Genomic DNA, 14499 nt, shown 5'->3' on the forward strand with positions numbered 1-14499 from the left:
GTTGGACCTCCCGTTCCAAAACCGTGAGCTTGTTGGTCCTCCCGTTCCAAAACCGTGAGCTTGTTGGACCTCCCGTTCCAAAACCGTGAGCTTGTTGGACCTCCCGTTCCAAAACCGTGAGCTTGTTGGACCTCCCGTTCCAAAACCGTGAGCTTGTTGGACCTCCCGTTCCAAAACCGTGAGCTTGTTGGACCTCCCGTTCCAAAACAGTGAACTTGTTGGACCTCCCGTTCCAAAACCGTGAGCTTGTTGGTCCTCCCGTTCAGGGAGGTGTTCCAAGGGTTTGAGGTCAGGGATCTTTGGAGGCCACTGGGTTCCCTCCCAAATAGATCTTGGGAGAAAGGGCACTCAAGGACACCCCTCCTAATTCCCAATTGACACCCATATTTACCCATCATTCCCTTCTTCCTTCCTTGATGAATCCTTGCACCAACATCATCTCCCCGACCTCCTCTTCCTTCCATAACAGTCTCATAATCGTCCGCTAAAGTCCAGGGCGTGGCCGGCACTCGTCCCAGTCCCAGTCTCGATGCAACAGAATGGGACCTTGATAATCTCCAGTAATCATTAATCCTGATCTCTTGGCATCGTGGTTCCTACAGCACCTCCAGACCGGCCGCCGTCCGTTTCCGGCGTTTCCCTCCCACCGTTCCCGCCGCTCGCGGTTCAGAACAGGCTAGCAGCGAGCCGCGAGTCTCGCCCGGTGCTAATCCGGTTTCAGCCTGATTTGATTTGGACTGATTGAATTTATTTGTTTTATTGGGTTACGGGCGGGGTCAGGGGGTCAGGGTGTTCCTCAGAAACACGACACGCTGCTAGCATGGGCTAACGGGGCTACAGCCGCCACACAGAGCGACTTTACCGCTATGTTTAGCGTTTTACAGCGTCACTGCGTTCGGTTTTAGCTCTGTGCAGAGGTGCAGCAGGTAGTGTAGGTGCTGCTCAGCTCCAGAGAGTTTTAGGAATGAAACAGGTTCCTAAAAGGAAACAAGTAGGTTCCAAATTTGCAGCAACAGTTTAGGGAAGGTCCTGTCCAGTTCGTGTAGAAAAGCCTTGAATTCTGCTTCAATTAACAGCTCTGGGATGAACCGGAACACCGACTGATCGATCTGTGCCTGGCTATACAAACGCTGTCATCTGTCGACTGAACGGGCACAAACTCCCACAGACATACTCCAAAGTCTTCTCAGGTAGAATGTCCAGCAAGCTCATGATCAGGCGTCCAAATACTTTTGGTCCTACAGTGAAGAACTGAGGCGCCCGTCCCCCCCTCCCCCCACGCGTCTCTGGTATTGATCACTGATCAGCCGGTGATCCGGGTTCGATCCTCTCGCTCGGATTGATGCTCACAGTGACACGGGAGTGACGCTCACTGAGCGATGAGTCTGCGCCACACCCACACCGCATGGATTTCCAATCATCTGCTCATCTGCTGCGCCGTCGCTAATGTAGGACGCCGCACCGCTACGCTCTTCAGATCGGCGCTAAACACACACACCAAAATATAGCAAATCATCTGTGTAGGCGCCCAGCCGGTCGATAGCACAGCTGAGGTTCAAACCGGGTCTGCATTTTCTCCCTTTCCCTCCAAGTTTAGTCATAGCCAGTTCCTCTTCCTCTGCTGGAGACCCCGATGGCGTACTGAGGAGGGTATACTCTCCTGACACGCCCTCTCTTGTACTTCGGTGTATCGGTGCGTGAGGTCGGTCTCGCGTAGGGAGAGTCACGCGCTGACCCCCACGTTCCTCCACTGCTATACTACCCAGGGTCCTTATACGGCGTCGAAAACCACGCCCACTTTTTTAGTCCCGTCTTTTCCCACCCAGCAGATCAATCGTGCCTGCTAGGGGCGCCCAACCGACCGGTAGCACAGCCGGTTGACAGTAGGTACAGTGTTGTTGGGTTTTCTCTCTCACATTTCAGTCAGACTTTCAGTCAGATGAGTGCACCGATAGCTCAGTGGTTTAGGTACTGGACTGGAAATCATAAGGTCGCGGGTTCACGCCCCACCACTGCCAGGTTGTCGCTGTTGGACCCCTGAGCGAGGCCCTTAACCCCCAAAGGCAGGTAGTGTAGGTGCTGTACAGCTCCAGAGAGCTGAGTCGGTTCTTTTAACCTCTGAATTTTGGACCCCCTGTTTGTTTAATGCTCTGGTTCAGTGCAAGCAGGTTCCAAATTTGCAGCAACAGTTTAGGGAAGGACCTAAAAAGACATAAAGAAAAGCCTTGACCTCTGCTCCCCTCAACAGCTCTGGGATGAACCGGAACACCGACTGATCGGTCAGCGCCTGGCTACACAAACGCTGTCATCTGTTGACTGAACGGGCACAAATTCCCACAGACATAGTCTTCTCAGAAGAACGTCCAACAAGCTCATGATCAGGCGTCCAAATACTTTTGGTCCTACAGTAAAGAACTGAGGCGCCCGTCCCCCCCACTCGACAGCTCTGGGATGAACCGGAACTCAGACTGATCGATCAGTGCCCGGCTACACAAACGCGTGCACCTGTTGACTGAACGGGCACAAATTCCCACACACACATTCCTAAACCTTCCCTGCGTGTACACGCGACCTCACAGCGGTGAAGCCACTCCAGATCGCTGTTTGGATCTTAAAGGTCGTCGTTTCCTGTAGGGACAGAAACTAATGGAATTAAACGCTCGCTCAGCATCTGGCACAGACATCTGGCACCAAAGTCAATCCTGCAGCCGTGACCAGACGTCTCGGAGAAACGCCGCTGGAAGCCACGCCCACGCCCGCGCCCACGCCCGCGCCCGAGACGTCTCCCGGTGTTATCAGGACAGAACAGCAGAATCACACCGGACTCGGAACGGTTTCTACTCCGGATGCCCGTCCTCACGCGACACCACTATTTCTGTCCGGGTTTGGGACCCGCACTGACAGGTGCACCTCCTGATGACTGGGCTGCTTTAGCCACCCGACTCAGACATTAACCGACTGTGTCCGTGCAGGAGCCTGACCGGCTGATAGCACCACTGAGATTCGAACCCAGCATTAGTGGGCAGGCGTACGTTATTGCTGCACCACCTGTCTTATGCAAGAGCTTTAATTTCATAAAATAAATGACAAAAATAAGGCAGTTAAAGCTTAGAGGTTAAGGTACCGGACTAGTAATCGAAAGGTCGCTGGTTCAAGGCCCACTACTGCCAAGTTGCTACTGTTGGGCCCCTGAGCAAGGCCCTTAATGCTCAATTGCTTTGACAGTACACTTTGGATGAAAGCGTCTGCTAAAATAAATACACCTGTCAGCAATGCAGTCGTAGCTCAGTGGTTTAGGTACTGGTAGAGTAATCAGAAGGTTGCTGGTTCTAACCGCACTTGGGCCTGTGCTGCTGTTGGGCCCCTGAACAAGGCCCTTAATGCTCAATTGCTCAGACAGTGTACTTTGAATAAAATTGTCTGCTAAATGCCATTTAGGTACTGGTAGAGTAATCAGAAGGTTGCTGGTTCAAGCCCCACTGCTGCCAAGTTTCTATTGTTTTGGGCCCCTGAGGAAGGCCCTTAATGCTCAATTGCTCTGACAGTAAATGCATTTGTAGCTCAGCCGTTAAGGTACTGGTATAGTAATCAGAAGGTCGCTGGTTCAAGCCCCACCACTGCCAGGTTGCCACTGTTGGGCCCCTGAGCAAGGCCCTTAACGCTCAATTGCTTAGACAGTAAATGCAGTCGTAGCTCATGGGTTTAGGTACTGGTATAGTAATCAGAAGGTTGCTGGTTCAAGTCCAACCCCGCCAAGTTGCCACTGTTGGGCCCTTAAACAAGGCCCTTAACCCTCAATTGCTTAGACAGTAAATGCAGTCGTAGCTCAGCCGTTTAGGTGCTGGTATAATAATCAGAAGGTTGTCAGTTTGAGCCCCACCACTGCCAAGTTTCCATTGTTTTGGGCCCCTGAGCAAGGCCCTTAATGCTCAATTGCTTAGACAGTAAATGCAGTCGTAGCTCAGCCGTTTAGGTACTGGTGTAGTAATCAGAAGGTTGTTGGTTCGAGCCCCAGTGCTCACTCTCTCTCTTTGTTTCTCTAGGTCTCTCGCCCCTCCCTCCCTCTGGTAACGACTGTAGTGAAACAGGTGAAGCTGGACCCGGCGAGTGTTTCTCCTCTGCTGACCGTCGGCGCCCATCTGCTTCTTCACGCTCAATTAACCGCCAATAGACGCCCGGATCAATTAATCTAGCCGCTAATCGCTCCGTTTCCTCGCTGCCTTTATTACAGCACAACATTTCTGACTTTATTGCGATTTTATTTCACTTTTTTATTGCGACGGAGGGCTGAAAAAAAATCCATTTTTTTTTTTTAATATGATTTTCTGCGTCTCTGTGCCGCTCGTCTCGGCCGCTCGTAACTCAGCCTCCGTAATTCCTCCCACGTCCATAAACACACGCAGCAAATAATGAAAAAAATGTCACGGCAGGACAAAGAGACCAACAACAAAACGATGCTTGACTTCATGTGAGAGCTCCATAAATCTACATCCAGTCAAAAGTATATAGACGCCCCTCTTAAAGACCTTGTCTTTATTACTAACAGCTTGTTACATTTGTGCCATTTAGCGTCCGCTTTTATTCAAAATGACTTACATTTATTACTCAATACAGTTTAAGTAATTGAGCATTAAGGGCCTTGCTCAGGGGCCCAACAGTGGAAAGTTGGCAGGGGCTCAAACCAGCAACCTTCTGATTTCTGTACTAGTACCTAAACTGCTGAGCTACGACTGCATGTTTGGCATTTAGCAGATGCTTTTATCCAAAGTATCTTGTCTAAGCAATTGAACATTAAGGGCCTTGTTTAAGGGCCCAACAGTGGCAACCTGGCAGAACTAAGGCTTAAACCGACAACCTTCTGATTACTATACCAGCACCTAAACCTCTGAGCTATGACTGCAGTTACTGTCTAAGCAATTGAGCATTAAGGGCCTTGCTCAGGGGCCCAACAGTGGCAACTTGGCAGGGGTTGGGCCTGAACCGACAACCTTCTGATTACTATACCAGTACCTTAACGTCTGAGCTATGACTGCATTTACTGTCTAAGTAATTGAGGGTTAAGGGCCTTGTTTAAGGGCCCAACAGTGACAACTTGGCAGTAGTGGGTCTCAAACTGACAACCTTCTGATTATTATACCAGCACCTAAACTTCTGAGCTACGACTGCATTTATGGTCTGAGCAGTTGAGGGTTAAGGGCCTTGCTCAGGGGCCCAACAGTGGCAACTTGGCGGGGGTGGGGCTTGAACCAGCAACCTTCTGATTACTATACCAGTACCTTAACGGCTGAGCTACGACTGCATTTACTGTCTAAGCAATTGAGCATTAAGGGCCTTGCTCAGGGGCCCAACAGTGGCAACTTGGCAGGGGTTGGGCTTGAACCGACAACCTTCTGATTACTATACCAGCACCTTAACGTCTGAGTTATGACTGCATGTTTGGCATTTAGCAGACGCTTTTATCCAAAGTATCTTGTCTAAGCAATTGAACATTAAGGGCCTTGTTTAAGGGCCTTGTTTAAGGGCCCAACAGTGGCAACCTGGCAGCACTGGGGCTCAAACCAACAACCTTCTGATTATTGCTCAGGGGCCCAACAGTGGCAACCTGGCGGGGATTGGGCTTGAACCGGCAACCTTCAGATTACTAGTACGGCATCTTAACCACTGAGCCACGACAACAAGAGCCATCTAGTGGTTCCAACCAGGTCGCAGGTGACCACACTTCTTATTTGCTCACTAATTCCTACTAGAGGCAGGCCAATCCACCTTCTGCATGTCCATCATGTTGCTTTGCATGGCCTGAACTCACAAATAAAGGGGCGTCTATAAACTTCTGATCACATGGTGTGTGTTTCATTCTGGATTTATCTCATTTGTTTCTCCGTTCGTTGCCCTGGGCAGGAGTGTGTGTGTGTGTGTGTGTATGAGTGTGTGTGTGTGTGTGTGTGTGTATGAGTGTGAGTGGAGAGTGTGTGTGTCGAGTGTTGACGAGCTGATGTCGCTCTTTGTGAACAAATGCTAATGTAATCAATCCCCGATAAATCCCCGTTAGCGCTGACTCATGGCTATCTGTCCACATGTGTCAGTGTTAAACACAGGCGCTAGCGCCGCGCGGCGTATGCTAAGTAGCGGCGGTTTCTCCGCTGCGTGAGGGAAACTGCTGAGATCTTCTCTTCTCCTGAGCCGCACCAGCCGAGAAATGCAACGTGGCGGCTATTAAATATTAAAAATTCACCCAGACCCCCTTCACCCCTCCGCCGCCCATCAGTCTCCTACTGAGTCTGATCCAGACACAGACGCCCCCGGGACAGAGCAACAAGAAACAGGATGGACGGGGGACGGAGGGACGCAGGATGGACGGGGACAGAGGGACAGAGAGACGGAGGGCCACCGGGGGGACAGAGGGACAAAAAGACAGACGAAGAGAGGGCCACAGGAAGCAAGAGAGATGGAGGAACGGAGAGACAGAGGGACGGAAGGACAGAAGAATAAAGGGACGGATGGACAGAGGGATAGAAAGATGGATAGAAGAGGGACAGGGGGACAGAGGCCTGCAGGAAGCAGGAGGGACAGAGAGACGGAGGGCCAGAGAGACAAAGGGACATAAGGACAGAGGAACAGAGGGCCACAGGAGGCAGGAGGGACGGAAGGACAGAGGAACAGAGGGATGGAGGGATGAAGAGATGGAGAAACAGAGGGACGGGCGGAGGGACAGAAAGATGGAGGGACAAAGACAAAAAACAGAGGGCCACAGAAAGCAGAAGGGACAGAGGAACAGAGGGACAGAGGGACAGAGGGACAGAGGGACAGAGGGTTAGAAAGATGTAGAGATGGAGGAACAGAAGGAGCGGAGGGACGGTGGGATGGAGGGACGAAGGGACAGAGACAAAGGAGCAGAGGGTCACAGAAAGCAGATGAGACAGAGGGACAGATTGAGGGACAAGGAACGGAGGGACAGAGAGACGGATGGACGGAGGGACAAACGGCCACAGAAAGCAGGATGGACTGAGGGACAGATTGAGGGACAGAGGAAGCAGGAGGGACATATTCATGTCTTTCTAATTTTGATTATCCAGCAGGGGTCACTGTTGCACTTCACTGGGAGTCTCCTGAACAGGACAGAGATTCAGACATGATTCTAAACCTAGGGTCTCACCAGTAAAGGTGACAGAAGAGGAAAAAATCCCTACTGTCATGATTTCGGTCGTCGTGGCCGCTCAGATTCTTTGAAGCTGTTAAAAAAGAGAGGACAGCAGCGCTAAGAGAAGCGAATCCAGCGAGTCCTGAAATATTGATGAAGCTTTGAAGCGGTGAACGCTGATCAAAGAAAGTACAAAGTGCCGACGTCCACATTTCACCGTCATCTCCACCAGCGCTGCAGAGCTCATGGAATATTAACCGCCGCTACGTCACGTCCAGAGCGCCGGTCAGCGCCGCGGATCACTGCTGAAGCGCCGGGACAGCTAGCGGCGCGCGGGTGGCGTTTCACGACGTTTAAACTGAACGAGGAACCGTGTCGGGTCGACACTCAGCACACGGGGCGACGTTAGCATGAGCGCACAGGTCATAATAACTTCATCCTGGTCAGGGTCCCTGAAACACTGGCACACTCCCACTCACATCTAGAGGCGGTAAACAGCAGCCAATCCACCTGCTGACTGTTTACGGAAGGCGAGAGGAAACCGGAACACCCGGAGTAAATACCAAACCTGCACTTACCAAAAATATATAGACACCCAACTGAACACACACACATAAAACACAACACACACACAACACACACAAACACATACACACACATACACACAACACACACACACACATACACACACATACACACACACACACAAATTACACACACATACACACACATACAAACAACACACACACTCAAACATACACACACATACACACACATACACACAACACACACACACATACACACACATACACACAACACACACACACACACAAACATACACACACATACACACACATACAAACAACACACACACACAAACATACACACACATACACACACATACACACAACACACACACACAAACATACACACACATACACACACATACACACAACACACACACACAAACATACACACACATATAAAACACACACACAACACACACACACAAACATACACACACATATAAAACACACACACACACACACACACACACAAACATACACAAACATACACACACACATAAAACACACACACACACAGCACACACATACACACACACACATACACACACAAACATACACAAACATAAAACACACACACATACACACAACACACACACACAAACATACACACACACATAAAACACACACACACACACACACACAAACAAACATACACACACATAAAACACACATACACACACACACACATAAAACACACATACACACACAAACATACACACACATAAAACACACACATAAAACACACACACACACAGCACACACATACACACACACACATACACACACACATACACACATACACACACAAACATACACAAACATAAAACACACACACATAAAACACACATGCACACACATACACACACATACACACACAAACATACACAAACATAAAACACACACACATAAAACACACATACACACACATACACACACAAACATACACAAACATAAAACACACATACACACAGTACACACACACACACACATACACACAGCACACACATACACACAAATTGAACCCAGGACCTTGTTGTTGTGAGGTGACCGTGCTCCCACCCAGCCGCCGTGTCGTGCTGTTATTATTATCCTGTTATTTCAAATTTGGGATGAAAAGATCTGAAAGAGAATTGAACTCAACCCCTCCTGATTTTCCTGTTTTTCATCATCGCTAAGGATGATGGGAGGTCACGGGACGGGTCGCCGCTGTTGGAAAACGTGTGTTTAACTCCCGTACACTCTCATTAAGCGCTAATCCAGAGAGACGCGCGGCGAGTGGGGGGTGGGGGGGGGGGGGGGGGGGGGGTTAGTTGTTGGGCGAGAAAACGCCGAATCGATTCTAAATCAATTCTGTTTATTTCACAGCAGCTGCACCGCGCTGTCCAGCGGAAACGGCTACGCTAATACTGCCACGCTAGCCTGGCTCACACACGCCAACGCTCATGTCTGCTTAGTGCTCTTAGCACTGACGTTACACGAGGAGCCGGGGTACAGGTGAAAGTGTTTCGGGTCAGAAGCCACGCCCGGTGTGAGAGAAGCACTCGATGCTCCACCGTGTTCTTCACATTAGCATCAGGATAAAACATGTAAACGCTGCTTCAGACACGTTAGCCAAGTTCCACAAAACGGATCCCTGAGCGTCGTGTACTTTATACCACACCAGAACACCAGAGACCCGATTCTCCTCCTCTACATCAAACCTGAACACTGATCATTAAATCAAATAAAAACATTCACGGGTGCTATCGGCTAAATGCTATCACACACACACACACACACACACACACACACACACACACAACACACATAACATACACACAATACACACTGATTCAGATACACACAACACACACACACACACACACACACCTAACATACACACACAGATTCAGATACTCTAAACCCACACACACAACATACACACAACACACACACATAACACACACAATACACACTGATTCAGATACACACAACACTCCCACACAGCACACACACACATACACTATGTACACACTCACACACATACATACACACAACACACTCACACACACACCTAACATACACAAACATACACACAAGTCACACATTCAGATAGACACAACACACTCACACACACTATGTACACACACATACACACACAACACACACATACACACACACACTGTACATACACACAAGACACACAGATTCAGATACACACAACACACTCACACACACACTATGTACACACACACATACACACACAACATACATACACACAACACACACATACACACACACAATGTACATACACACAAGACACACAGATTCAGATACACACAACACACACACATACACATACACACAACACACACATACACACAACATACATACACACAAGACACACAGATTCAGATACACACAACACACACACACACACAAACACACAAAGATTCAGATACACTAAACACACACACACACACACAAAATACACATACACACACACTACATACACACAAGACACACAGATTCAGATACACACAATACACACGACATACACACACAACACTCCCACACAGCACACAACCTAACACACACAAAGATTTAAATACAGACAACACACACACACACACACACATAACATACACACAATACACACAACACACACATACACACAGTACACACAACACACACATAACATACACAAAATACACACAACACACACAGTACACACAACACACACACACACACACTTTCAGATTCACATAACACACATACACAGCACACAACATACACTCATATATACACACAACACACACACACACACACACATTCACACAGTACATACACACACATTCACACAGATTCAGATACACTAAACACACCTTACACACCCATAACATACACACAACACAGATTCAGATACACACAATACACACATACATAACATACACACAACACACACACTACATACACACAACACAGATTCAGATACACACAATACACACATACATAACATACACACAACACACCCATAACATACACACAACATAGATTCAGATACACATAGCACATACTACAAGAACACACACATACAGTGTATCACAAAAGTGAGTACACCCCTCACATTTCTGCAGATATTTAAGTATATCTTTTCATGGGACAACACTGACAAAATGACACTTTGACACAATGAAAAGTAGTCTGTGTGCAGCTTATATAACAGTGTAAATTTAATCTTCCCTCAAAATAACTCAATATACAGCCATTAATGTCTAAACCACCGGCAACAAAAGTGAGTACACCCCTAAGAGACTACACCCCTAAATGTCCAAATTGAGCACTGCTTGTCATTTTCCCTCCAAAATGTCATGTGATTTGTTAGTGTTACTAGGTCTCAGGTGTGCATAGGGAGCAGGTGTGTTCAATTTAGTAGTACAGCTCTCACACTCTCTCATACTGGTCACTGAAAGTTCCAACATGGCACCTCATGGCAAAGAACTCTCTGAGGATCTTAAAAGACGAATTGTTGCGCTACATGAAGATGGCCAAGGCTACAAGAAGATTGCCAACACCCTGAAACTGAGCTGCAGCACAGTGGCCAAGATCATCCAGCGTTTTAAAAGAGCAGGGTCCACTCAGAACAGACCTCGCGTTGGTCGTCCAAAGAAGCTGAGTGCACGTGCTCAGCGTCACATCCAACTGCTGTCTTTGAAAGATAGGCGCAGGAGTGCTGTCAGCATTGCTGCAGAGATTGAAAAGGTGGGGGGTCAGCCTGTCAGTGCTCAGACCATACGCCGCACACTACATCAAATTGGTCTGCATGGCTGTCACCCCAGAAGGAAGCCTCTTCTGAAGTCTCTACACAAGAAAGCCCGCAAACAGTTTGCTGAAGACATGTCAACAAAGGACATGGAATACTGGAACCATGTCCTATGGTCTGATGAGACCAAGATTAATTTGTTTGGTTCAGATGGTCTCAAGCATGTGTGGCGGCAATCAGGTGAGGAGTACAAAGATAAGTGTGTCATGCCTACAGTCAAGCATGGTGGTGGGAATGCCATGGTCTGGGGCTGCATGAGTGCAGCAGGTGTTGGGGAGTTACATTTCATTGAGGGACACATGAACTCCAATATGTACTGTGAAATACTGAGCAGAGCATGATCCCCTCCCTCCGGAAACTGGGTCGCAGGGCAGTGTTCCAGCATGATAATGACCCCAAACACACCTCTAAGACGACCACTGCTTTATTGAAGAGGCTGAGGGTAAAGGTGATGGACTGGCCAAGCATGTCTCCAGACCTAAACCCAATAGAACATCTTTGGGGCATCCTCAAGCGGAAGGTGGAGGAGCGCAAAGTCTCGAATATCCGCCAGCTCCGTGATGTCGTCATGGAGGAGTGGAAAAGCATTCCAGTGGCAACCTGTGAAGCTCTGGTAAACTCCATGCCCAGGAGAGTTAAGGCAGTTCTGGGAAATAATGGTGGCCACACAAAATATTGACACTTCAGGAACTTTCACTAAGGGGTGTACTCACTTTTGTTGCCGGTGGTTTAGACATTAATGGCTGTATATTGAGTTATTTTGAGGGAAGAATAAATTTACACTGTTATATAAGCTGCACACAGACTACTTTTCATTGTGTCAAAGTGTCATTTTGTCAGTGTTGTCCCATGAAAAGATATACTTAAATATCTGCAGAAATGTGAGGGGTGTACTCACTTTTGTGATACACTGTATACCCACATACACACACAACATACACACACTACCTACACACACACAGTACATACACACAGCTTACACAACATACACATTTACACACATACACACACTTACACACAGCACACAACACCCACACACATACACAGACATATACACACACCTTACACAACACACTCACACTAACACACAAAAACACAAACACATACACACAGCACACAGCATACACACAACAAACCAACGTATTACACAACACACACACACACACTCACTTGCTTTGACATTGATTGATGTGTTTAATGTCACCTAATATTCTAATTAATTGGCTCAAACCAATAATTTCATCAACATGTCACACACACACACATACACACACACACACACACTGTCGTTCCTCACACCTTAAATCAGAACCTAATAGATTGGATGACACTTGAACAGCGAGCGCTGACGAACGACATCAATCAGAGCTGCACTCATCCACACACACACACACACACCCACACACACACACACACACACACATCCACACACACACACACACACACACACACACACACACACACCCACACACACACACACTCACACGCACAAACGTATGTGGACACCTGAGCATCACCTCCAAATCCATTCACTGCTGTAACAGCCTCCACTCTCCTCAGAGGCCTGTTCACTAGGTTTCGGAACACTCTACACTTAAACGGGGTCAACCGTGTGTTTAGGAAACAGACCTATAGAAATAGGAAGGGGCCTTCCCCAAACTGTTACAACACAGAAAATAGAACACATATCCAATAATTAATTGCCATGTATTGATAACTGAACACAGTAATCAAGTGTCCACATACTTTTGGTCATAAATTCCTATGCTGCCATCTACTGTTTAACTCATAGTGCGACATGCTGCGCAGCTGGCTTCAAAAGTGGGTGCCGCACAGCTGCAGGTTCGATCCCCGTGTTTCTCTATTATTTAGTACTGTATCTATCTGGTCGGGGTTTGGCATGTTCTCTATATGTCAATAAGGGTTTCTTTAGGGCATCCTTGGTTTGCTTTAGATTGCATTTAGGTGTCAGTGAGCGTACCATAGCTCACACCTGCCTGGCAAACAGCGATTCCAGGATATGGTTTGGACCCACAGCGACCCCGATCAGGGTGAAAGGGCGACTTATGATCGGATGAGTAAGAACTGAGCGGGAATGCAGGAGCAAAAATAGTCCAACACCGCCATCTGCTGCTTCAATAACGCGTTACAGCTCATTCGCTTTTAAATTGGCGTGGTCCTGATCAGAGTCGCGGTGGGTCCTGTGCCGCCCTGACACACAGAACAGGGCCAAAGTCAGTCACATGTCATTCAATCCTCAGACGTTTAGGCTCTAACCTACAGCAAGGGGCGATTTAGATAGAGCAGCCGATCCAGCTTGTGCATGATTCAAACACAGACGCACGGAGAACGTGCCAAACTCTTCACTTTAACAGCCCAGCCACCATGCTGCACATTGAATCGCACCCGGTAGAGCAGGACATGCACAGCGACATGGTTCCTAAATTTGTTTCTTACTCCTGGTCACATGAGTTTGTCATGTTCTCCGTCTTGGTGGATACTCCGGATTTCTTTTGCCTCTGTACCACAACGCCAGGAGGAACTTTATCCTAAACGAATCTTATTTGGGAGGGCGGCACTGGGTAGCACTGTCGCCCCACAGCAAGAAGGTCCTGGGTTCGATTCCCTGGTGCTTCCAACTTTGCAGCAACAGTTTAGGGAAGGTCATTTCCTTTTCCAGCTTGACTGTACCCCTGTGCACAACGTCAGGTCTATAAAGACGTGGTTTGATGGGTTTGGAGGGGAAGAACATCATCCTAATTGAACTCTTTTGGGATGAATAGGAATGTCGATTGTGAGCCAGGCCTTCTCGCCCAACATCAGTGCCTGAACTCGCAAAGTCCTCATCAGACTCATCATGGTTAAATCTTGTAATGTGTCCCAAAGACTCAGTTTGTGCCTCCTGTGTTCCTGTCCCTGTGAAGAGTTTGGAATGTGTCTGCATGTATCTCCCAAATACTTTGAGAAGGTCG

The sequence above is a fragment of the Trichomycterus rosablanca genome, chromosome 15 (assembly GCF_030014385.1).
Source record: "Trichomycterus rosablanca isolate fTriRos1 chromosome 15, fTriRos1.hap1, whole genome shotgun sequence".
In the NCBI taxonomy this organism is placed as follows: Eukaryota; Metazoa; Chordata; class Actinopteri; order Siluriformes; family Trichomycteridae; genus Trichomycterus; species Trichomycterus rosablanca.